A 27,234-nucleotide genomic window follows, 5' to 3' on the forward strand; every position below is an offset into this window, starting at 1 on the left:
TGACACCGAGCCTTCCAAAGTGAGTGAACACTTAGGTCTAGGTCAGCCATAGAGTCAGAGCTTAAGTGTGTCTTTAATGATGCACAAGATATAGGTGTGGATTCTGGCTTTTATGAATAGCTCCTATTTTTTGAGCCTTCGGCAAATAAAAGCTTAGCTGCCTCTGTTGCCATTTATCAGGTTCTCCTTTCCTGAAAGTCAAGAGGCTAGAAAAGGTCTTTTATACACAAATTGCCTAAGTAATTATGCTGCCAACTATGCAGCTATGGCAACTGATAGATTGATTTCACCTGAGAGTTATGAATTCCACGTTTAAAGCTGGAAACTGTGATAGGTGAAAAACCCAGGGAAAGGTAAACATCTCAGTAGAATTTGCTGAAACGAGTCTCCCAAAGGGCTACTCTGGTACACTGGAAGGGGTTGCCCGAGTGCCAGAACCAAGGTTGACATGTCACACTGAGGTGCCACGTAGACCACTCCATTTGCAATGTGGATGTGGGGTCCTATAGCAGCGAGCTCTTTACACGTGCGTCATGGGTGCCTCGGACCATGAACAGCTGCAAATCCAGAGGTGACAAAAATGTAATGTGGAGGTATGGTTGTAGAATAACAACATCACTGCAAATTAGATGGCTGCCCTTCCCTCTGTGCACTGCCTGGTTCTATAATGTGGGCACTCCTTGTTCTCATGGGGTAGAATGGCAAAAAAACCTGACCACACCAACATCCATCTGTCTCTGACTCTTTCAGACATGTATCATCTATGGAAGCTTGAGAAAGGAGCAAGAAATGAACCTCCAGTAAAACTGGAGAGACTTTCTTTGTGCAAAACAATTATGGTAAGATCTCATTAATCCCTCATATACAGGAAAACTGATCAGCATCTGACCATAACCTTGACCTCACCTGTGAGAAGTACAGCACAGAGGACAATATATGAGAGTTAGCAATCAGCTAGATCAGAGTAGACCTATAAACATAAATGTTATATTCAATAGGGAAGCGTGTCCTTGTGAAACACTATTTTTGTAATGCTGGACTGAAATGAGCTGCAATTATTTTGGCAGGATGCTCAGAGAAATCCTTTCAAAGAAATCATTTGCTGAATGCAATGAGATTTTTTTAACAGAGCTTTTCAGATTTTTTTTTTTTTTTTACATTGCTCAAAAGACACACAGAAGAAAATGAATAATTGGCAGAATGTGGAATATGTAACATGTTGTGCGAGAACTGGATTCATTCAAATCATGAGTTGTCAGAAATTAGTTCCTATATCAGGGACCTTACGATTGAGTATGTAATGACATAAATCTAACTTGGGTTCTCTCCAGTATGTAAGTGAGGAGAGATGGCACATTTTAAGTTACTCAGTTGCTCAGCTGAGCTTTCATTTGTTCTGCTTTAAGTGTTCTTAAGTAGCAGTCAGGTACTGAGGTTGTAAATATAATTTGGGGTACTGTGTTTTTTCAGGGCTAGTCTGCAAGGTTAGCATCCCTTAGACTCCTAGTGTTTAAGAATTCAAGGAACTCAGAATGACAACTTACAGAAAATTGCTAGCCTCTTCTGGCAAAGATATATGAGCTAGGGAAAAGCAGCTATATACCCTTCAAATTAAAATAATTGCAAAAGTATAATCATGCTTAATGGAAGGTTTTCAGACAGTTCTTAAAAGAAATCACACCTGATCACACTCTTCTAAGAGCTACTGCAAAACTTACTATTTAAAACTGAGAAAACTGATTTCCAAAGTAAGTTCACTGATAAAAAGAGTTAGTGTCGCAGATGAGAGCAAAACTCAGGGTGTGAAGGCTCTATTGCCTTGCAGTTGCCAAGCGAGTACAAAAGGCAGATGAAATGCTACAGCTCAGGCTAGTATCAATTCACAATCTCTTTGCACTGGATTTGTTATTTTACTGGGTTAAAGGCATCATAAAATCTGCTTTTCTCATTCTCTCAGAGTTTTCATTCTTTGTTTTTGTTTCACGAAGGTTTTTATTTTCAACACTGAATGCAAAGCCCAGATAAGGACTTTCTTTCATTTTTTCTGGGATTGCTTTCATCTGACAGAATATTGGTTCCAATTTATGATTTCCTTGGCAAAGAACCACACCATGACATTTTTGCCTTTCCAACATTCCACTTTCTCAATAAACACAGAAAGAGGGGATATGACTTTAATGTTATCTTTATATGTCTGAAGTGGACAAGATCAGAAAATCCCAGGCTTGGACAAACACATATTTGGAAAATAGAACTGTGAGCATTTTTTTAAATCTCAAATACATTGCCAAATAGAAGAAAAACAAATTTTCATATCTAAGCAATAAGTAAATTATCTACTTGGTCTCACTGCTTTGTAGAGGTATTTAGATAATCTGAGGCTTGGAATAAATATGCACTTTTCAGTTCTGCCCTATACTTAACGCATTGGACATAGAGGAAAAATTTTCCCAATGGGAACAATCAGCCATTGGAATAAACTTGCCAGGGAAGTGATGGATTCCCCAACATTGGACGCTTTTAAGATTCAGCTGGACGGGGTGCTGGGCCATCTTGTCTAGACCGTGCTTTGTCTAGACAGAGCTTTTGCCAAGAAAGGTTGGACCAGATGATCCTTGATGTCCCTTCCAACCTGTTATTCTATGAGTCTATGAATGTTTAATCAATATTTCATGTATAAGACTTCTGCTATCAATGCTATCATGATTACCATTAATATTGACTTAAATTTTCAAAGCATTGGGAAATAATAGTTCTGTACCAGATTGTCATTGCATTTAGGTATAAATAAAAATAAATTTCTATTTGAAAGAGCTATAACTATTCATTTGATGCTATTAATTTGAAAACTATAAAAGTCTGGTGTAAAAAGAAAATAAATAATCAAAATTAGATTAGTGTTTCCTGACATTCAGTAACAAATCCGAATGTGAGAATGCAACTTAGTGATATATTTCAGTAAGGTAGTTTTGATCCCCCAAAATGGAAATAAGAATTTAGTCTCTTATCCCAAAGTACCACTCTTTCACATTCACCATTTGGTATTCAAGTTTCTTGTTTCAGGGTTACCTATTTAAAAAGATTTTCCTAGCCTACTTTCTGACAGGCAAACCTTTAAAATTGAGAGAGATGACTAGGACCAGTGTTATAGCAGTCATCTACTATACAACTTCCTACTTTATTTTCTTGCTTTCTAGGGTGTAAATTCCTCCAAGATTTTCCTTTCTCGTATTGTTCAGAAAGCAATGTGCTTATGAACACTATGTGTGTTTATATGCAAGGAGAAAGTAGGACAGTAGAGGTTGCAAAATTTTATTAATTTAAGAAGTAGTAGTTAGTTTAATAGAGTAAGATTTTTTTCTATATTTTTTAGTGTCTGTCAGAGAGGCAAGCAGTCCTGGATATAATGTATATGAAACAAAGTTCTGTGGGAGTTCAGCTGGCATCAGTGTGTGTAAGCTGTCAATGTTCTCAGAGTTAAGAAAAACAAATCAGTATAATAAATCAAAAAACAGTGGTTGGTGAATGATGACAGTGACTAATGTGTGGATATTTTGATTAATAGAATCTCAGTCTATGTACACATGCTCTTGCACACACTCATGCACTTTTCTGGCATGAGAAATGCTTTCCCATCTTTGCTCTCAGCCTGAACCATTGTGCATATGTTATACAGTCATCTATTTTTACGCTCTCATCTATGGAGTTCATGAACGTTATGAATGTGGGTAATAAAGTGAAGACTCCTTGTTTTAAGGTAAGAGTTGATGAGGTGTTTTAGCAGTTCCTGATTGCATCCATCATGCAGATGAAGATGTCCGTTATAAATGCGGATAATCAAATCTTACAGTTGGAAATCTAAACTGTTTGAATACACAGAAGGTAGACAACTGGTTTGGTAAAGCTTTTTTTTAACATCTGGGATTTGTAATAAATATGATGGCCAGTGTATGATCAGATAATTTTATACTTTTAGTGAGTAGCGAGATTCATTGAAGTTAGCTGACATTAAACAGTTAAAGCAGAGACTATATTTTCTGCAATGAAGATGACTGTAAGGAACAATGAAGATGACTGTAAGGAACAATGAAGTGTCGATTGCTTTCAACAAAAGGTGGTCTACTTTGAGATATGTAGAATTTGTGGGTGATAGTAAGAATACTCATATTGTTCACACATAAAAAGTAGACGATAAATGTCCCTATGGAAAATCCTCCATTTACTTGTTTTCAATAATATCTTTTCAAGTAATACTGTATTCTCTCTTTACAGAAAAACTGATATTTAAGATTCACTTACAACAATTGGGTTCTGATACCATCTTTACTTTAGTTGTATACTTTTATAGTTTAGGTATTTGTAGTGGACTTATTCCTGATTTAAGTTGATGTGACTGCAGAATCAAGTCCATTCCTGAGCTTCAGGAAACCAGGTTTAGCAGAGTAGGGAGATAATCCCCTACATTTTCTGGATGAGATAGGAAGATGATTTGAAAGGCTGTCCATTTCACCAAACTAGTTTCCCAGAATCTCTTAAGACTTTGAAACCCTACCTCTATGTACCTGTTTCTGGACTGCTTGAAATATAACACCAGATATATTAGTAAAATCCAATTTAGAAGACGTGCATGTTTGGGATGTGATAAGGTTTTGCTTCTCATGAACTTTAAAGCACTATCACTTGTTTGGTATGAAAAGGATGATAAAACTTGACTGAGCTGGATGATACCCTGTTCCCAGTGCATCCTACTCAATATAATCAGCAGCCTATAGAGTCACGTGTGAGTTCAGACACACACTCAGGTCTTCGCAGACAAGCCACTTCTCAAGCAAACCCACAATGGATACTGTAAATTATGGAAATATTTGAGAGGAAGGGAAACGGCGAGTAGGGGCACAAGATGGACAGTCTGGCTTATTTTTGTGTAACTGATCCACAATGCTTATTTCTGCACTGCAAAGATAATAATCTGCTGAAAGCAGATTTATTACTGGGGGGAAGAATAGAAAGGAAGGCTGAAAGACCTCTGATGCCCTCTATTTGAGAATGAACGATAACCATTTCTTCTTTCTGTCTTTCCATACTCTTTTTTGTTCATTTGACTGAAACAGCTAGGAAGGTCAATGTAGCTTGACTACTTTACCATCCATGTTTTGAAACAAAGCTGTGGTTTGTCAGTACGGCCATAATTCATCAAATGAACAAAATTGGTCTGTGGTGCCTGACTGTTCATGCTTCTGAGCATCTCCATTTTCAGTTGAACTGGTTTCATGTCTAATATAAACCTTTTCTTGTCAGAAGGCGTGATGGATTTTCTTCAGAGAAAGTGTGAAGACATGGTTTACCTCATAGGTAGAAAAGGGTGGTGCGGTTCAGTTTGATCATAGAAATAGTTTAGGTTCATCTCAGAAGAAGAGCTCATGCTTAGCTCGTACTTTAGGACAGGTTACATAGACGTTCCAGGTGTGATCTTAATCTGTTGGCTGAGAAATGCTTAATAGACCTTTCCAACATGGACTGAATTTCTTTTCTATCTATTTGCTTGAGCTTCATAAGGTGAATTTCATGTCATGACAAAGTTTTATTGTCGTGGTATAGCTCCACTAACAACCTGGTGGTTCCTTCTGTGCTTCTTGCTTTCTCAGTATTTATTAAGAAATTAACATTTTTCACTCTGTAAGCAGGTGTAAGTTACAGAGACTGCAGCCTCCTCATGAGGAATAGATTTCCTCTTGCAAAAAAAAGACTCATTTGATTTGTGCAGGCATGTGGGAGAGTCAGGCAAGTACAATGTCAGTGCATTTAAATGCAGATGGTCTGTGGTAGTTCATTAACAATATCAATTTGTTAGTGTAAAAATAACTGGGATTCTGTGCATTTCCTTTCTGTGGAGATTAGGCTCACCCTGATCTACAGCTACAGCTCGCTAGATCCTGCTGTATTCATAGCTCCCATTCATACAGAGGCTGTTAACTCAATTCACACCAGCTTGCACGAGAACGACAGGCAGTCCTATGTTGTCAGGGCTTGCAGGTCGCGAGACCTGTGCTGAATCTTAAGGTACAGGCTGTTCATACTCCTTACTCCTACGTGAGAAGAAAAAACTCCCTGCTGCAGCCAAGGTGCCTTTAGAAATACATTTTGCGGAAATCACGTTTGCTTCAGCCGAGACTTGCTGATGCTGGCGTTAAGGAGTGAACACAAGTCAAAACCAGCTGATAGCAAGCTTCAGCTCAGTCCCAAACAGTAATCCACTGAAGAATTAGAGGGTCATGGTAAAATTGAAGCTGTTCACCAAAAGACTGTGGTGCAACACAATTTTCCACCATGCTTAGTGCTGCAAAATCAGAGAACAATACAAAAAACAAAAGCAAAAGTTACAGTGTACATCCCATGCAGTACTTCATCTACTTCAGATCAGAAAACAGTACTGTGGATTTCCAACAAATAAATTCTACTAGAACAGAGAAATACGACACTAAAATCTCCTCATCATGTTTGGGAACAGAATGAAAGTTCAACTAACCAAGTAGTGTCCTTAGGCCATTTTTCTCAGGATGCAGAAAAAGAAGCTCTTTCATTTTGTGATTTAGGGTTGGTTTTTTGTTTGCTTGTTTGTTTGGTTTTTCCCTCTAAACTTCCTTAATTGAACTTCTTAGTCTTGACTTGAGTCATGCAAATAAATACTTTTTTTTTTTTTTTAAATAAATGTGTTTCTTCTTTTAGTTTAGAAAGACTGCAAGCAGGATAACTTTATTCCAAAAATATCCTGAAGATGGCACAATAGCCACACGTTGCTGTATCGTTTGCTTAAGGTCATACTGTAAAATGAGACAATTTTTGCTAAAATATGAATCCTTTGGAGGAGCTCTTTAAAAAATAAAAGGAAAAGAGAAATTTAAACCTTTTAAAGCACAGTCTATCAATAAAATTATTTTACAAGTGGAACACAGGCTGTTAATTTCATGCTGCCTAAAAGATTAATATAAACAGGTGGGCAGACAGGGACCAGTCATGGTCAGGTGTTATTGGCAAGAATCAATTTAATTTGTGTTGTTTAGTTTTTATCGATACATTTCCTTTGTAATTGTAAAACAACTGATAACCTCATCTGTTATCTCCAGCATAACATATAATCTACATCTAAATGCCAATTTTTATGAGACCATTTTGACTTTGGGAGAGACAAGATTACTTGCACAATCTCTATTTTATTAAAATGTAAGAAATATTATGGGACATTTTTATTAAAAAAGAAAAGACTGAGTGTCAAGTTGTATTAGTGAATGAATAAATCTATATTATAGATGAATTAACCATAAATACACTCTCCACAACTCTCTTAGGCACCCTGATAATATGGAGTTTATAAAACATGGGAGTAATTTCACAGATATATTATAGCTAAGGGTGATTCAATTTGCTGTTTCCAAGTATATATGCTATGCTTGGATTTTCGAAATGTGTTTAACAAAGGCCCTGTGCTGAAAGCTCGTACGGAATCAAAGTTGTCCCTATGGCAAGAGGGAAGAGTCCTTTTGTGGACTGCAACCTGAAGGATAGAGAAACAAGAGGGCAGGACTAGATGAGCTGTGCTACAGTGGTAAAAGGTTGTCAGTGGAGACCCATACGAGCCTTTACTGACACCTTTGCTATTTCACATGTTCATAAACAATGAAGAAAAGGAGAAGGAAATGAGCTGACAAAATTTACTGGCAAGACTACAATATGTAAGGCAATAAAAATGAAAGGCAGTGCCGGAGAGCTGCAAAGAGATCCCCCTGTATTAAGTAGCTGAACAGTAAAAGGTTAGTTGAAGTCCAATATGGGTACTTACGTGCAATGTGATTTACATGGGGAAAACCAACTGTAACTACATGTGCACAACAATGCTGGGTTTTACAGTAGCTGTTACCACTCAGAAAGGAGGTATAGTCAGTATCTCCAGTAGTGTACCAATATTGCAAAACACTGATTTTTACCATCATCTTCAATAGAAGCTGATAACAAGCAAGATTGGGGCCACATACACAAAGGAAAAAGGCACCTGAAAGAAGAGAGACCATCCTGAAGACAAGCCTGGCACGTATGAAATGTTTTCTCAGCTGCCATCTACTGTGGCAGTTGCGTGAATTCCTAGGAGTGGAAGTAATCTAACTTCAGTAATACAAATATCAGATTTCTAGCTTAAATATTTTTATTTTATCTCCTTTTATAGCCAGTGTAAACAGCCATACTCTTCCAGAGCATGGTTCATTCTATCGTGGACAGATGTCTAAGGTAGATGAAATGACATGCTCTTCGTCTCTCCATAGACTGTATAGATTACCTAGACATACTGTAACTTACTACTGCACTGAGTGTGTAACACTTGTGCAGCTACAAGTGAAATTAATCTCACTCAAGTGTCTAAGTTCCCTCTGATAGTCTTCAGATACCTAGGCTCAGAGCTGCCCAGAAGCAGCTGAGTCCCACTATAGTGGAGACCCATAAACAATTCTCTTTCTTTTTCTCCGCTCCCTAACTACCTTTCTCTGTGCTAAAAAGTACTCTCCTTCTACTTGTTCCCATCTGTGTACTGCAAATCTCTGAGCCTTTCTTCATATTTTCACACCTGATTGGGATTATGTTGTTTGTCAGGTTAGTGAAATGATTCCGGTCAAAACAGCACCTTTGGGGATATCGTCGTTGTCGTTGTCGTTGTTGTCGTCGTTGTTGTTGTTGTTGTTGTTCTTCTTCTTCTTCTTCTTCTTCTATGGTAATAATTTAATTGACTGTTCTATAGCGTTGTGGCCTCGCAGTAACATTGCCCCATACCTAAGGATGTGTAAATGTGGGAGAGAATGGGAGGGGGAAGAACAGACCATGGAAACTTCTTTGGTTGGCTTCCTCTCTGAAGCTAGTGTACTGTAGACTCTTGACAGCAATGAGCAGTGCTTAAGTGCCTTTCTGGTGCTTAATCCCAAACAGGGCATTCTCAGTGGAGTCTCTTTTAATCTCTCCTCTAGGAGCTTTTTCTCTTTGTGTAAATATTCATGGGAGCACTGACTGAAAAGCAGGTTTCCCAGGAGAAGGTAGTACCCACAAGACTCTCAAATCCTTCTCACTCTGCAGGCTCATATATTTATTTCTGTATTGTAAATGCAGTGAAACAGCTTCAGAAAGGGAGGTTGAGGGATCTCATTTGCAGGACATCTTCTTGTCTCAGAAAAAGGGAAATGTGGATACTTGTTTTCATCCATGTTAGTGATGTCCCTGTTCATTGCAGGACAGTTGGACTAGGTGACCTCTAAAGGTCCCTTCCAACCCAAATGTTCTATAATTCTATGATTCTATGATTCTATGATTCTATTTCAGTGTATGTCTTTTATAACCTATATGAATGCTGTATCCTTCATGCATTGGATGGCAGTGCCTGTATTGCACCTATTTCTAAATTTTTTGGAAGAGCAATGTCATAAGACGTTTGATCCAAGAAGGATTCCTGGCAGTGGAAAGTAAATGGGAGAAAAGGTTTTATTCCACCAGATATTTTTTTTTTTTTTTAGAACTTGACCTCCTTCCCCAGCCCCTCAGCATTTCCTGTGAGCTGGTATAAGCAGCCTTCTTTCCAGTGCAAAAGTTCTGGTGAGTCCCTCTCTCCACAGGGCTAATTCTCCCTCTGGTTTATGTTTTCTCAGCCAGAGTGCCTGGCTGAGGGCTGTGAACTCTCTCAGGCGGTAAGTGTTTGGAAAACAGTCGGTAAGTTTCCGTGAGGTGGCTGGAGCTGGAGAGGAAATGCCATGCCAAGTGGAAGAAGTCCTCAGTGGACAGTAAGGCTGTGAGCGCCAGCCGGAGCCAGGCTCTGGAGGGGTGCTGCTCCCTGCAGGCGGTGGGTGTTTCCGTCCATGTTTCCTTTCTGCTGCCCACTTTGCACAGTTCTGCAGGATGGGTTTCTCCTTGGATAGGATTTTTAGGGCTTTGGGACTGTTATCACAGTTTTTGCATATCAGCATGGATATACTGGCAGCATAGCTCAGGCTAAAATACAGCTCCTGAGCAAAGGAGGGCCAGGCCAGGCTCCTGTTTGTTTCAAACAAAATGTTGATAGTTTTTACCTTTTCTGCTCTGTTATTAAGGAATTTACCATCTCCACATTATTCTGTCCCATTGCCAGGATTTCTTCTGTTCCTCTGAAGGTGACTGGAGCAAAGCTGGCTGCTTTTCACGGGAACTAACTGTGGCTGCCCATATGGACAATTAGGGTGCTCCAGCTGTGGGGGGGGTGTAATTTCCAGCTGTGGGGCGGTAGTAAACAGCTGGGGGTGGTGATTTCTCAACCTGCTCCAGCTACGGTCACGGCATATGTCTATGCCCTAAGGATTTTCAGTAAACTAACTGTATTATTCGCAGTATTTAGAGCATTTCTTATTTCAAATGTACAAAGTAAAAGCCAATACTGCAGATTCTGAAGTAACTTAATCTTACTGTAAGCAAAACTGCCAGATATTTAAGGACAACAGCTGTGGCTACTCCTGCTTGAAAGAATTTCTATTACCAGCTGAGAAAGAGAAAACAAAATATTATGAAAATTTATACAGATCTATAATACGCTTCCTGAATCTACTTAAACTTTGCCACTCAATTTTCCCAATCAATCAAGTCTGTTAATAGTGCTGTTAAGATTCACAATATAAACTGAGTGCAGTGCAAGTCTGGTAGAAGTGGAGCTCTTCTGAAAGTTTTCCTGAGAATTACCATGTGTTGATACTAAAACTTTCACGTTAATGGATTTACTACGAATATTCAGTTTTATACCTCTATAGGCTAATCTTGTGACATGTTCCTTTCTGGATATATTCCCTCTGGGAAGAAGTTCATATACAGAATATAATTGTAATATAATGCATATAACAGTCTGTCTCTTACAGTAATTGTATGTAGGATCCTATGAAGCTAATATCCTGCTGCTAAGATATAAATAGCAAGTCCTAGTCAGCTTTGGAAACTGATTTGGTGGAAGGCAATGCTGTTCTGCACACCTGTGACTGCACAAGATTCAGGGCTCCAGAGGGTGAGAACAGCAGCATGCAAATGTATAAGGCATTTGGTGGTGGCACTTCTGCCATGATGAGATTGCTTATGGCATGTAGGGCAACTAGCAATGCTAAGTATCTGCGAAATAAGGCCCCTGATTTAGAGTCCTAAATATAGCTTTTGTGATTTGCTTCAGGCTCTTAAATTTGACTATTTTGACTTAGCTGCTCGCAGAACCATAGTTTATCATTTCTGGTGCAATGTTCAGCGAACTTATAAGAGTTCATGCAAAAAGAGTTGTTTCAGAAATTCTGATAGACCCCAAACTGTCATACACGTGCACTGTATAACAGATAGTGGTATTATTACCGGGAATTCTCAAGAGAAATCATGGTTACCTTGCCTGCTTTTGCTGTCTGATGTTTTTCGTACAGCTAAGAAAAAGACTTACTCATGACTGCAGAAAACTCTGGTTCTTTTGAACTAAGCATCGGTTGTAATGATTTTACATGTTCTGTTGCTGTGTGATAAAATGGAGTTGTTTGATAGCTTCAGCACAGCAATATTCAGAAGGATTTAACAACCGATGTTTTCAAAATACCATCTTTTGCTGGTTCTTTTATTGTTTAAAAATATTTTTGAAATGGAACAGTAATAATAATAATAATTCATGTGCATGATTCCTTTCAATTCTGAATCTCAGAGTACATGCATTAATAAATTAAGCCTCACAGCAGCTCCGTAATTTAAGAGTATTTTTATCCACGTTTGACAGATGGAGAAACAGAGGTACTGAGAATTATAGATGCATTTGCAAAGGTGTGATTAGGCTGTACGGAAGAGAATATGAATACAGTATTTAGGATACTCCAGAACTATGGAAAATTTTCAAGAATAGGAGGTATGTTCTTTTGAAAATGTGGTCCTCCTCAGGGTATGTAGGCTCGTGGCCTGAACTGGCGAGTCAGCACGGCACTGCACTGCTCTTTCAGATGTATTGATTTGGCTCTGTGCTGGCTGAAGGATCTCACCGCTGCTGCTCTTTCTGTGTTATAGATCGGCATTCTGAAACCCAGCTCAACAGCAGGCTGGTATTTCGATACTCCGCTAGAAACTAGTCCCCGTACTTGAATTCACGTAAGATGATACTTTTCAAGATTATGAATAGTCCACACAGTGCCAATACCGCTGAAAACATACATAAAGCAAATGACGATTGCTCATGTGCTTTCTGCAGCTAGTCAGTGATTGTAATACGAAGTGAGGTGTTCCTGTCCCAGTTTTTAGTGATACCAGCTCTGGAGAAGGAAGGACCTCCTGGTTTGTGCCAGGCAACATATGCACGCCAGCTGACACTTTGGGCAACGCTCGCGTACAGCTGAAAAGCACCTTGTGTGCCAGTGAAGAGGTGCACGTCGCGGATTGGGGGAACCTGCTCTGCTTAAGCTCAGGGCTGGCCCTGCTAACGCGAGTGCGCACTGACAGCTCTGAGGCCGCGCAGGTTCCCCGGCTCTGTGCGCATTTGCCGTGTGTCCCAGTGGGCAGAGATCCTGCTCAGCTCCGTGTTCCACGTCTGCAGCTCACTGACTCTCGGAGCACATCAGCATTAGGGCAACCGTTGGGTGCTTCCTTCTAAAAATCCTGGTATCAGTCCTCAAGGCAGGTCAGAAGCCAAACAACTTTTTTGGGCCCCAGAGGTACTCTCTTTGCCTGTTTGCAGATATAAGGAAAACAGTCTATTCTTAACTTTTGTTCTTTTTCAATACAGGACTAGGACGCTATTTAAAACCTCAAACAGTAGAACATGCATCAACAACAAATTACTATAATGGCTCTTTAGTCTTTGATAAAATATTAATTACCATTCAGCTGAGGTAGATAGAAGTGATCGAATCTAACAGCACCTGTCACTTGGTGCTTGTCTTATTCTCAGAGTTTGGACCTCTCATTTTAATGCTTCTTTAGAAGTGAATAAGTTTTAGTATATTAGAAATCCAGAATTATTTTCTGCAATTCTTCTGTGAATGACTAAATTAAAGACATCTTTAAAAAATCACTCTAAGTGATTTACATTTACTTGAATATTCATTTTGTTCTTAAATTAAGGGTCCATTGCAATAAGGAGAGGAAAAAGTGCTGTAAATAAATTTCCATCTGTGCTTTACATGCAAATTTCTATCATAACAGGGAAAATTCTATGGTTCTTTTATAATGTACTATGTTAATCAATTATGTCTGTAGGAAAAATGTATTTATAGGATAGCAAAGATTGTTCATGTTCTTACTAGTCATATTTTTGCTGGTGTTTACTGTTTCGTTCCTTTTAACACCGGGAATTAGCACTTTGTCGGAAAAAAAGGTGACTAAATCTCATTGGTCCAACTGACCTTAAGACAACTGTCGTGACATTTCCTGAAGGTACAAATAAAAACTCAGAAATTTGAGCATAGTATGTTTGAAAATGACAATCTAATAATTATTTTTGTATGAAATTTCAGTTTAAGTCTCATAGTGTGATATTTTCCCACAAAGATAATGAAGGAAACTGTCTTTCCTTCCTATATTTAGACTGTAAGATGAGATAGACATCTGCTTTTCTGCTGAAGTTCCAGCTTTGCACTGGATATGCGTTTGCATCCACTGAGCTTGTGAAAGGTATCAATCTGAATCACCTTGGAATGATGAGAAAAGATGTAGATGGTAGAAAGGAGACCATTTTCCCCCGTTACTTAGTTGTGAGGTGGTGGGGCTGTGATTTACGGTGATCTCAGTTCAGTTGGCTGGGGCTTTGCCAGCAAGAATAGCAGCACAGCCAACCTCCTCCCCCACGGTTCTGGAGAGGTCCTTTCTGCCCTCTTCATTTTCCACATCCAAGGGTTTAAAGTAGGAAATATAAACTGGTTGCCCTAGCTTTATGCTGTTCAAGGACTCCCTGCTCTGAGAAACTCTTAGCTGCTTGTTTAAAGCCTTGTTAAGTGCCCATTGTGCTACCGGAGTTAAAACACATTTAATTAAGTCTGAGGCTCTTGCTCATTGTTTTTATTTAAAAAATATTTAGGCTATTGATTAGCTGGATTGGCTCTTCTCCATTTCCTTATTTAGAAGACCTCTTTGAGTTTCCCTGGAGTGTGGGATATTTTTTTCCCCCATACATGTGCTACATAAAAATAAAGGCACATTAATTATGTCACAAGCAGGCTTATGAGGAATGCAAATAATATGAAAATGAACTCAAACCAAGAGAAACATATTATTTATAATGACATTAGTTAAACTGCATTATGTTTTCCAGGCAATATATTGGAGTAAATTTCTTTGCAATTAAGTGAGAAATACAGATTTAGGCCTACTTTACTACATCCAAAGCGAGGAGTTACAGAAAGGTCATTTCCAATTCCTTTTCCCTTTGTTTTTCTGCACCGTCTGGTTGATGGATGGATAACAACAATGAGCTATTAGCCACTGTCTTCCAGTGCTTTTCGAAGTGCATTCCCTTGTCATTAACATCCCATGCTTGAGAGCAAGCTCTTTTCATTGTTTGCCTTTTTAATGTTTGAATGAAAGAGAATTACAACACTTTCAAGTAAGTTTATGAGAACTGCTTTGGTGTCAGTGAACAGATAAGAAGTTTCTCTTTTCTGCTTTTGACAAAGTTGGTCATATCCTCTTACCTTGAGTTTCTTGGAAGTGGTGTCTGCTGCCAGGGCTGCATCCTCCTTGAGTGTTCTTTCTTTATTTATTTTTATCTTTTAGGTTTCTCAGTACCCTTCACTTTACAACTTTAGTTGATCTTTTACATTTTAATTTGCTTTTTTTCCTATCAGTCCTAGCAGCTCTTACAATGCAAAATATGTCAGTGGCTAAAAACTCTTTTTCTAAATCTCAAGCTATTTTCTTTCAGCACAGCAAATATCTCAGCTTGTCACTCCTTGCTTTTCTTTAAAACTTTCCTTCTTTTTTTCCCATTTTCTAGTATATTTACAGTACCACCATATTCCCTGACAGCTGAGGCATACCTTGTGTCATTTCCAACTCATTTGTCTTTGCTATTCATCCTTCACGTCCAGGCTATCTACAAATTCTTTCCATCCAAAATAGTGCTGAAGATTCAATCATTTTTTATTTGCTGAGGCAGCTAAAATTTTCCCAAGCTTCTTCAATTTTCTCGCTGGCCGTGATGTCTTTGGCAATTCTCATTCCACATTATCTCATCCTTCCCCTAGCCCTCCCTAGTGCTTCATTCAGATCACTGCTCTTGAAACTTAGCCCCTTGTTGTCATATTGCTCTTTGAATTCCTATTTTTGCTATTCTAATGTCTTTGGTGTTTTGTTTTCATTATTAAGAATTTAAGAAATTAGGTCCCTGTTCGCTTGTCCTTGCGTTCCACAGCCTGGATTTTTCCCTCTCTTCCGCTCTACCAGTGGAGCTTGCATTTTTTCTATTTCCTTTTGTACTTTTACAGTGTTTCCTAATATTCCTGTGGTTTGGCACATTCTTCTTTATCTCAACTGTAAGGTATCTAGCCTTTTACTTCAAGTTTCTGCATACAGGTGTTAAATACCTAGGACGTAATTTCACATAAACTACAGTCCCATTAAAACCATCAGATGTTAGTCTTTGATGGGGAAGCTTCATCAGCCAAACCCCATCCTCATTCTACCATTAGTCCACAGTTATGGCATATCCAATGTCAGTGTTTAGATTCTCTGGGGAAGAGAATTCCTAATTTCTGCTTCAGAAGAAAATTAGGTACATCTATGTATGCAGATCTGTTCAGGAAAATTAATGAACAGAAAAGGGAGATAATTTATTCTGAGGTTGTCTCTAAACATATTCCCTTATTTTAAAGTACCATGTGCTTGGTTACAAACTCTATCTTTTCCTTAAATAAAATGCAAATCTCTTCTTGGTTACTCAGACCATGCCAGTATTTGACTTGGCATACAGTGCTTTTTTCCTGTAGTTCTTTCATGATTACAGTCATGGAGTATCAGGTAGCGTGTATTTCAGGAAAGGCAGCTGCAAAGAGTTAATTTCATTCTCTAATGAGCAGACTAATTTCTAGAACTGCAGACCCTTCTCTAATTCAGCTCATATTCTCTGTATTCTTGAACATAGCAGAGAGTGAGCCTTAACACTGTCACTCTGAGAGAGGAATTTTTCTACTCGTCACTAATGTGCTTAACACTATGACAGGTTTGGACAGGCACATGGCAATAACTTTCATTTAAAAAAAGAATAGCTATTTAAATAGAAGGATAGGAGAAGCAAATAATGTTCGTACGCATCCTTGAACACAGCTGTGGCTGATTACAGCATATATTGGTGTATGTGTTTTATCCTAGAAGAAAATATAGTGTGAAAATAAACTCAGACCCTTAGCACTAGAGGTCACTAAACACAACAATTTCAAAGCGTCCGTAAACTGTGGTCTAAGTTTTTTTTTCTTTTTTTTTTTAAACAAACAAACAAACAAACAAACAAAAATGGAACACTTCACTAACATTACTAGAGTTAAACCCCTCAAGAGACAGCAGTAGGTGAGAAGCCGTCTGCTCCTGTTCATAAACGGGGAGGGTGGCAACAGTGCAGCTGCTCAGCTGAGACCATCCCTCACGATGCAGGAGGCTGTGCCTCCTCACTCACCAGTGATAAGTAGAAGGAGGAAAGGATACATTGCTTTATTTCACTTTTGCTCCAACTTGCCTTTTAATCCAGGCATGATATAAGGAAATTAACTAGGTTATCAGACAAGTAGGTGATTATACCCTTGTGAGAGAGGATGATTTGGAAAATTCAAATTCCTTTAGAAAAATAAGCTTTAATTCAGAGTACAAGTAAAAGGTTAAATTGTAGAGGAAAGGTCAGATATTAATGCATACTGATGGCTTCAATTCTCAACAGATGTATCTTTTTCAGAAACCTTCTGTCTTTGATGGAAAATGTTTCACAAGACATACCAATACAAAAAAAATGCAAAAAAACCCCCCAACAGACAAATCCAAAGACTACCAAAGAGACAAATGTTACAAAGTTGTCAGCCACAAGATGAAAAGAAATGAAAGAACTTTTGGCTATCTGGCTCTGGCTCTGTTGGAAAAACTAATTTTATGTATTGTTAGTTATGGTTGGTTTCATTGGCTTTCCCTAAACACTATCATGGCTATATGATGTTATCCTTCATGTCTTATAACATGAAGTTCCTGCAAGACAGAATGGGATTATCACAAGAAAAGATGTGGAGAAGAGTTTGGCTAGGGAGAGGTTTGGATCACTCTTGTGAGGGAAGAAGGATGCAGACAAAAAGGTCATCTTTCCCAAAGAATGTGTTGCCCTGCAAAACCTGTAATGGAACTTCAGATTCCTACTTTGTGCCGTTCCTTTGGTACCAGCAAGAATCTACGACTCTCACCCAGTGTCCTGGTCCTTCCTGCTCTTGGTCCACACACCAGCTGACCGCTGTCAGCTACTCTTTCAGCACAGGTAGCACAAGCTTTCTGATATAAACCCTTGTTGCTCTCAGTTTTGCACCATGTAATAGAACTGGATTTTTTCATTAAAATTGTAGATAGTTTCACAAAAAAGCTCCCTTACAGGAATTTTATTACCACAAAGAAGGAAAATCATTTCATAGTCGGGACATTTCTGAATTTACTTTACTTTTCTAATCATACTTTCGCCTTGTCCGTATGTACTATGCTACAGGCTTTAATTGTATAGCATATACATGGTTTTAATAAAGGGTCCGAGTCATTGTACAAGAGGAAAGAAATATGCACTGAAGGAGACTATTGTCTACAGACACCAAATTAGTAGACCTTCTTGACCTTAATTTCTTTGCTCTTCGGTTCTTTATAATCTTGCAGGAGTGTTATGAACACTGGTTAATTAATATTTTTAATTGTTTAGGTACTGTGGTGATGAGCACCAGAGAAACTCATGAGGAAATTAACAATTCTGTCTTGAGAGAAGGGTTTGACTAGTATGCAGTAAATAAGGCCTTGGGTCACACATTGAAAAATGAGGAGAAAACAAAATATTGAGTAGTTGCTCATTATGTGAACATTCTGTGCACTGAATGAAGCAGAGGTCCTGCAGAAGAGAAAAGTGATCACATAATTAGATTTTGTCGTGAAGCCTCTGCACAAAGAAGGCTGAATGAAGGATGCACAGGAAAATTAAAGATGAGTATTTCTTAACATTTGAAAGCTTTCCTCAGTAGTCTTACGGTGTTCTTTCAACATAATTTGGATTTTGATAGATTTTTATGTGTGTATTTGCCTTATGTGTGTGTGTGTGCACATGAAATTTCCCATTGCTTTGAAAAGCATGAACTGTTAAGAGCTGGTGTGATGAATCCTGAACAAACATTCAGTCTTATATCAGTTATAGCTGGCCTTTTCAAGGAGAATTTACAAGATAAATAATAAGATGAAGAACACATTCTGTATCTTTCAGAATAGTTCACACCTTTTTCCTTGAGCTTGTTTAAGATCAGCACTTGAAATTTTCACGGCACAATTGCAAGGAAAATGAGTTTTCTTCAAATTATTCTTACAATATTTTTTTCTATATCTTCTCTTTGTGGCTGATGGATTAATCTGACTACATTCTGAAAATGCCAATCTAGAAAGAACTGTTCCCTGTCAAAGATTACCTTTCAAGTAAACAGGTGCAGTGGCAAGGAAAAAAAAAAAAAAAAAAAAAGATACACTTCAAAGAAAATTAATTTCCAAACAAGCAGCTAGAATTGATTTTTTTTTTTTTTATGACAACAAAGGATTTATAATGCATAGTCACATTTGTACATTTGTGATACTAACTTAACAAAATTCTGTACACTGCTTTTTCTTGGAAAAAGGGGTGATCCTTTTAAATAGTTACTGGCTTCTCTATCACTGAGTGTAGGGGAGAGGTTATCAGATAACACCTTTGAAAACATGGTGAAAGACTGAATATAAGTTTTTGAGCTTTCATTTGACAATGGATGTTTTGAAGGCACTTGGAAGATGGAGAGTTGTGAAGTATTTGCTTGGATTTTAAACTGAAACTCAAATTCTGGAGCATGCCTCTTCATTGATGAGAAATGTATGCTCAGTTTTTAGATGAAAAAAGAAAGAAAAAGATGCCACTAAAATATATGATGCCACCAATATATTTGTGAATTGAAGATAAGGAATTGAAAATAAAGGCTAAGAATAGATTAAGTTTCTATATATTTCCAAAATTCTAGGTAAATAATAGAAGATACTTGATATGTTAGATAACGAGATACTTATCATGGAAACTTTTTAGATTTGTGGCAAGCTTTAGTGTAATATCTTGTCCTTAATTGGCAACCAGAGTTTACAGTTACAAGCTGTAAGCAAGCACATACATTTTGTTGGCTACTACAAGGGAAAATTGGGAGTATTCATTTTTTTCTTGAAGAGTCATGGCCACAAAAAGCAAAAGACTGAGCTGTAGTAATTCTAGACATCAAAATCTATTCTGAAAAATAATATATCTTATCCTAGCTTGCCTATTAATATCTCTTTACTTAGTTTTCATGACTAAGGCTTTTGTACTTGATATTGCTCATTCAGCAATATATTTAAATATCTTTACAATAGTTTTTACCAATGAATATACTCAGAAAAATTATTCAGCAGTCTCTCAATGTAAAATTGTCCTACTAAGATTACCTGTGATTTGGCAATCAGCTTGACTGCATAGTATTTTATAGAGCTATGCGGTTTCTTCTTTACTCATAAGGGTTTTTTTCAAAAATCAGAAAATAAATTTTTATGCTTTGTGATTTGAAAATATGATCTATCTTAAAAAATGGAGCTATTTTCTTCCCAGGGAATTTAACAAACTACATGGAGCAGGAGACTATATCTTCAGTAATACTTTCCACTGTGTTTCAAGAGCAGATCTGAATGTGTGGGGATTTCTGTCACATATTATTACTGGAGAGCAACTGGATTTTCTAGATTATTTTGGCAGTAACTGTAACAATGGCTATATTTCTTTTGATGTTTTTTCCCAGATAGTTTTATCTTGACATTTTGCCCATCCTGTGAATTTCATCGTGGGGAAGAAACAGCAGTTTGTCTCAGAGCAGTTCAATTTCAATCTCTAGGTGACAAGTTGATATTTCTTTCCTCTTGAAGAAGCTTTTAATATGATGTGTTAAATGTCAAGGAAACTCTTCAATATATATTGAACTTTACTAACCTTATTTCTCTTAATATTAATGACATATTGACAGCATGTTTTGAAAAATGAACACTTCTCACAGATGTCAGGATCCTATACTCACGTTATTCCTACAGGAATCCCACATTCCAGTTGTTATTGTTCAGAACTGTAGTAACTTTTACCGTGACTTTTTTTACAAAGACTTTTACAGACTTTTAAAAAATGCATTTTATAAGGGGATTTTGTTGTGGGGTTTTTTGTGGGGTTTTTGATTTGTTTGGTTGGGTTTTGGGTTTTGTTTTGGTTGGTTTTCTTTTTCATTATGGGATGCTGACAGTGCTGATCTAATGGATAAGAGATCACAAGTTAGTTTAGTAAGGTTGTAAGTTACCTTTGAAACATAATTTTAAATCGAGATCTGAAGTTTCTGAAGCTAGCTGTGTTATGCTGATTTATTGATTTTATTAATCCAGGTGACTAAGTGAGGATATCCCGTAACTGTGAGAAGAAAGTCAAATTTTTGTCCTGGAAAACAGCAAATATCTTTATTGGAGTCAATGTCCCAGTTCATGATAAGCTGTGCTGAAGATCCATAGGAGAAAATAGCTCTATGCAGACATTCAAAAGGGACAGAGAACTGATAATTTCTGAATGTAATCTCACAAAGCACACTCTACATTAATCACAGGACTAAGCATTGGCATCTGGAGCCTTTTGCAGTGCTGCAGGCTGACACTCCTGTATCAGGCGGGCAAATGCAAGATCTGATAGAGGGAGACCTTCTGCAGCTGCACCTGGCGTGTGGAAGGGAGGCCCATGGACACCTGCAAGAGCGCCAGCTGCCTGTGTAGAGACAACCGAGAAGAATCCCTAATGACGGCTGAATATGTGCTGGGCCCCAGAGATGCTGTGTACTCCACTGTGTGTAATGAGATTTTGGTCCTTTAACTCACATGTTGCTGCCTATATGTAGACACTTACATTGTCTTAATGCACAGCTGAAACCTAGCCATGATGTTTCCTTCCAAAGCAGATCATATAAGAACTTCTTCTAGCTTCTCATCATCTTTCGGTTTGTTGCATGTTAATTACACATCAGTGTATTCTGCCAGACATTAAAAAGAAAACCACTCAATACCATCTTATTTGGACAAAATTCAACTGAGAATGTAAGTGGAAACAGTTCTACTTAGAACACATTAAATCCAAGTTAAGGATTTTGTTGCAGTGACACTGAATATTTGCAAGGTGTTGACATTTTTTAGTATGGGCTCAAAATTCATTGCTTTTGGGGAACTTCATCTCTGTTTGCATCCAAACATATTTGATAAGTAGGTTTCAAGAATTCAGACAACAGAATTGATTAAAATTTGGTTTTACTCTAAAATACCTGTAACATTTGGCAAGAAATGAGGTAGTGTTCAATTTTCAGGTTCTGATTTATCATTACAATTCTGTCTCAATGACATATAAGCTGTCGAAATATATCAACTACAGAACTTAGCTATGGAGCTTAAAATGCTGCCTTTTGTCAACCATTTTTTTTTCTTGTTCCTCATTTCTGCTTCTGCCTTTGCTGAATAAATTATCCAGGATTTTGCATAGGCTGTATTGCATTGAAGGAAAAGCCTAATTATTGAACCGGAATTCTGCTGTATAGTTTTGTGCATGTCTTACTTTCCCTTTAATACCAGATAATATGGTGTTAAATGCAGTTTATGTCCAATATAGGCAAACATGTAATCTGTATTACAAGGAAATATAATTTAATACAGTTGTGGTGATTTAAATACATTTGTGAGGCTCTTGAATTACACTGAAGCACAAACAACTACAAATAATTCAGTATGTTTTTTTCTTGTAATTAAAAAAAAAATCCTGATCATACCAGCAACAGATCCAGAGATATATTCATTTTTTCATTCCCGTGGGAAGTCTGAAACATAGTATAAACATATTACACCTGTCTACAGAAAAGCAGTGCCTGCTCCCATTTATAGTGTATTGCACTTGCTTAGAGCACTCAAAGCATTTGTTTAGAAGGGAAGGGATTAGAGTTAGCAGCAAACAATGTGCAAAACCCATTTATTTATTTACTTATTTATTGTGAACTATTCAGAAAGATCTATCCTGTCTCTGGGAGTCTTCATGAATATTAAAAGTTTAACTTAAGGATAAATATTCTTAGTAGAAAAAGTCATGATTGCCCAAGGCCACAGCATTCTATCGGTATCACAGATAGGTTGCTTAGATCCTAAATCCCATAGCATGAAGAGTAATGTTGAGTAATCAGATGTCTCAGGCTGCCCTCTGAGAAAAACCCAATAAACTATTTGTCATTGTTATTCACAATTGTTATTCCAACAAAATCAAGGGGAATATACGTTTTTGGATAAATAAGGAAGTGTCAGGGATGATAAGAGTGTTGTGCCTTGAGGGCTGGACTTCCAGCCTGGAGAACGCTCAGAGAAGCTGTGAGGCGCCCATGCTGTGTCTAGACTTCAAGAGCTGGGAGCACATCTTACTTCCTGTGGCTGCCCATCACCATCCTGCCTCTGCTGATCTTGGCCATACTGGAGAGCACATCTGTCAAACAAATTGCATATAGCCTCAGAGATGGAAAGACCTTCCCACACTGTGAGTGAGAGGAAGAAAACATGATTGCTGAATGACGGCTCCTGGAGACTGTCAAGGTCAGCACCAGTCCTGGAGCTTGGGGAGGTCGCCTCTCACAGACACGGCCACTGCCACTGCTACTACCACTACCACTTCACCTTGGACGTAGAGAAGAGAGTTTAATTTTCTGAGTATATTTCAGTTTCCTGGAGAGTGTTTTATACCTCTACTGCTGTAGTGCCGTGTCCACAGAGACATGCTGGCTGTGTAGCTGAGTGAACCAGGAGGACGATGGGAGAACCCTGACCTCCCTGCAGCACGGCATGAAGGCCTGCGGTTCTTGGGTTGCAGAATTCAGTGCTTGGGATCAACGGAAAGTGAGGACTCATTATATTATTAATTCTCAAATTCTGATCTCAGTTACACTAGCTGTAAGGTGGATCAACTCCATAGAATTTACAAAAGATACTCTGAATTTATGTGAGTCTATCTGAGGGCAGTATTTGGCTCCATATTTGTATACAAACAAATTGTTTGCCTCAGTTCTCCAGAAATAAAGGCTTCACTTAGTGACATTATAACACAATTGTTTGGGTTTCGTTTTTTCTTTTTTTCTTTTTTTTCCCCCCCTCATTGAACTGTATCACTTAAGTATTCAGAAAACAATCTGTGGCTATTTATAATCTTGTAAACTGGATCAGCTGTTCTCTTTCTCAGCGCTCCATTTAATATGAGGATGATGGAGAGGAAGGCATTGTTAATTCTAATAAAATTAACTTTGTAGTGTTATTTCAATGCTTTATAATAAGTTTATATGATGCCCCAAGGGCAGCTCTGTTTGTACTGAAGTATCTTGATCTTGATCACAGTTTTGTTAGGGTAGAATCACTTGGCTTTATTTTCCTTTTTTTTTTTTTTTTTTTTTCTTTTTCTTTTTTTTATAGCCTGAACTCAAGCTGTTTTGTAGCTGCCCTATGATACAAATAGATGCACTCTTGGGGCACTGATTAAAATTTGTATGGTTTAGAAATATGTTTGTGTAATCATGTTGGCACAAGAGTACCTCTGAACTGTCGGTATTTGTGCTATTTTCACATCAAGGTGCAAGCAGGAAATATTCTGAAGCACAGATAACTTATATTCTTCTTAAAATACTATTTATGCATACTAATTAGTTGTAACCATGGGAAGCAGTATTAACAGTATACTTTTCATTTTAAACCAGGCTCTCTTGTGCTCCACTTGATTAATTGTCACAGAGTGTAATTTTATCATAGTTAAAACTAATTCAAGCCCATTTCCCTGTAGTAATATATATTTTTTTTGGTTTGCAGAAATTAATATTCCTCAAAAACTAATTAATGATCTCCAAAGAATCATTTGCATAAAGGATGTTAGAGTTTTACAGCAATTATGCATTGTATGTAACTCATTAAAAGGTCCATTTTCATTACTGGATTTAGTGATGAGGTGACAGGCGTAACCACTCCAAATGGCCAGGCAAAATGCAAAGTGAGACTGGGAAATCCTTCAATCTAAAGCCATCAACGTAGCCAAGTTATTTCTCCATCATGAAATTTTTAGATAGAAAAAGGCTCTGAAATTAACAATAAGGTCCTTTGAAGGTTACCTCTTGTCTGATAGAAATTGCGGCATATTCCTTCCGTTCAAAGAAGGACCCATCTGATGGCGTACCGAGGGCCCTGGCTCACAGGCTGGATTCTGCTACCTCTCATTCTCGCGAAGTAACATCCCCACCAATCGTCACCTGATGTCAGCGAGGCCGCCTGAACCACAAGATGCTATGCGGTGTGAGAAAGGGCGGCCGGCAGCTGCCGGTGGGCTCTAGAGCAATAAGACTAGATGGCAAGTTCCAGTTCTTCTCCAAACCTGTGTCAGTCACTCTTCTGATAAAGGCAGAAATTATCTTTTATCTTTTCAAAGCGATAGATTGCATAAAAATTTGGCTCTGACATGGACCCGTAGTTTTGTTACGCTGAAAGTGGCTGTGCATAGCAAATTTCAGCATGCCTCATTTGTCCGGGACATTGTTAAAGCCCACCAGGCCAGCTGTGCACGAGGCAGCATAACTCATGGCGGACAGAAGATCCATTCATTATTCCTGCAGTAATTACAGCAAGAACATTATTGATAAATCAAACAGAAATAATAATTCTATTGAAAAAAACATTGCAGCGTTTGTGGCTCTCTAACGAAACAGAAAGATACTGTATGTAAAATCAATCTTCCCAGTCACACATTTATTGGGACTTCTGAGACGCAAAACAAAACCATTCTCACCTTTTCGCTGTATTTCAGGTGTGTATTTCATCTCAGGCAATATTAATATATAAAGACCCAGACATTACAGCTCAAAACACGCATTTTCTCTCTTTCACCCCGCCCCCACGTTCCCCAATAAATCAGTGTTAATAATATCTGAGGTCCTAATCCAGCAAAACACTCAAGCACATACTTAACCTTAAACACATGAGTAGTCTCATTATAATCAGCGAGACTTCTCACGCTTTAAAGTTAAGCTCATATTTAAGTGCTTTGTTGAATCATAGCCAAAATGAAGTAGTACAAACCAAGGTGTTTTCTGCATTGAAATACAAGTACAAAGACATGGCATTAACACTGTGGCTTATACTGATGAAAAAAGCACTCCTGGAAGTGTGAATTACAAGAGCACTATTAATTCACCCTCACGGGGTTTTAGTACAGCAATGCATGCTCCATAGATGGGATTTTCAAGGCTGAATGTATTTAGAAGTGCTAAGCACAAGCAAATAGAAAAATAGTTATCCTGGCAATCACTCGTGATTCCTGTGTCCACTACGATTTCTATCACATCCAATTATACCTGTCTCTATTGTTACCACGTCCTCAGTATTTTTCTGTGTTTTAAATCCCAGAGAGTGTGATTCCACCAGGCAGGTAATATCACAGTGTTGTTTGTACAGTGGGTCCCTGGCAGTGTTCTGGCTTATAATGACAAAAGAAATACTAAATAACGATGATCTTTTATCTGGTACTGGAAGGAGGTTATCCAGATGACATAATCAGGTCTTTGTGGTTTTTTGTGAAAAAACACCTTTGTCTTCAGATTCCCAGAGAGGTGTTCAAATTGTGCAAATTTGCTCCAAGCAGTAGGAAATGAATATAAACACCTTTTTAAAACCTCCAATGAAATAAGCAAATTTTGCTTTTTTGCTTTTTATATTTAAAAAAGATGCATCCAATGTACAATCCATTTCAGAATACAAGCTAGCCCAATGGTAATCCCGCTGGAATTTTAATATTTTACAAGTGTGATCTAAGGCTAATTTGTATCTGCATATAAAATGAAGGCAATTAAAGGAGGAAGGAGGAAGGAGGATCTGATGTGGCCTCTCTCCTATTATTCTTGATTAATTTGGATAACTTTTTAAGGACTAATTATTTTCTCTACTAGGATATTTGAGGTAGCATTTCATCCTTCTGGGTGTATTCAATTGTACTTTAATTCTGCTTAAACCTGGCTAGTAATTGCAGAGTTAGTATACTTCTTGCTTATCATCATGCAAAATGTTTTCTCTCAGGATGGTGATCTTTGAACTGTGCTGTGGCTATTTTTGCAACAAGTTAGCTAGAACTGAAACAGAAGCATTACTATAAATTGTTGTCAGCAGTCAAAAGCCTATAGTATACAAATGCTATTGCTAAAAATTCAATCATCTGACTCATCATTATGTAGAAGATGAACGAATAGTGCTGCTAATGTCTGAGTTACTGCAGGCTGCATTACCTCATCAAGAACCTGTTCCAGTGCTGATGGTCTCCCAAAGCTTGGGAGCTTTGCCTGTTCCTTGGCCTCATTTTTTTTGGTGTGTACGCGGGTGCTTCTTTTTTCTTTTTTTTTCCCCAGACCAGAAATGAATGAACTGCTCTGTTCTCCAAACACATATAATTGTAGTATGTGGCTTTTGTATCTGAAATGTTTATTTAGAGTTGCCATTTCACTTGCTCAGGGCAGAAGGTGCCTGAAATTATACACACCCACATCCCCACACCCCTGAGCTTCTGCTTAATTGGTGTGAAGCTAACATAAGCTCTTGTGGACCTGCGGGAACAAAGAAAAATCAAGACTGTAAATAATATGCCTCTCGTAATAAGCTAAGGAGAAGATCCAGAAGACAAAGTTTTTGAAGGCTAAGGATGAGAGCTACTGAAACAGCAGCCTTCACCCACCTTGTTCCTCTTCAGTGGGAGACATAAAACCAACTTGCTCTCTTCTTCCATACATATATTCTAGATTAAAGGTAGTATGCTTGGCAACTTGGTGCTGATGATCTGCAAAAGAGAACTAGACAAAAGTCTGGATGCAGAGCTAGCTTTGCCTATAGCTTTAAGCTAACACACAGTATTTTTAAGCA

Source organism: Balearica regulorum, chromosome 4 (assembly GCF_011004875.1).
Source record: "Balearica regulorum gibbericeps isolate bBalReg1 chromosome 4, bBalReg1.pri, whole genome shotgun sequence".
Classification (NCBI taxonomy): Eukaryota; Metazoa; Chordata; class Aves; order Gruiformes; family Gruidae; genus Balearica; species Balearica regulorum.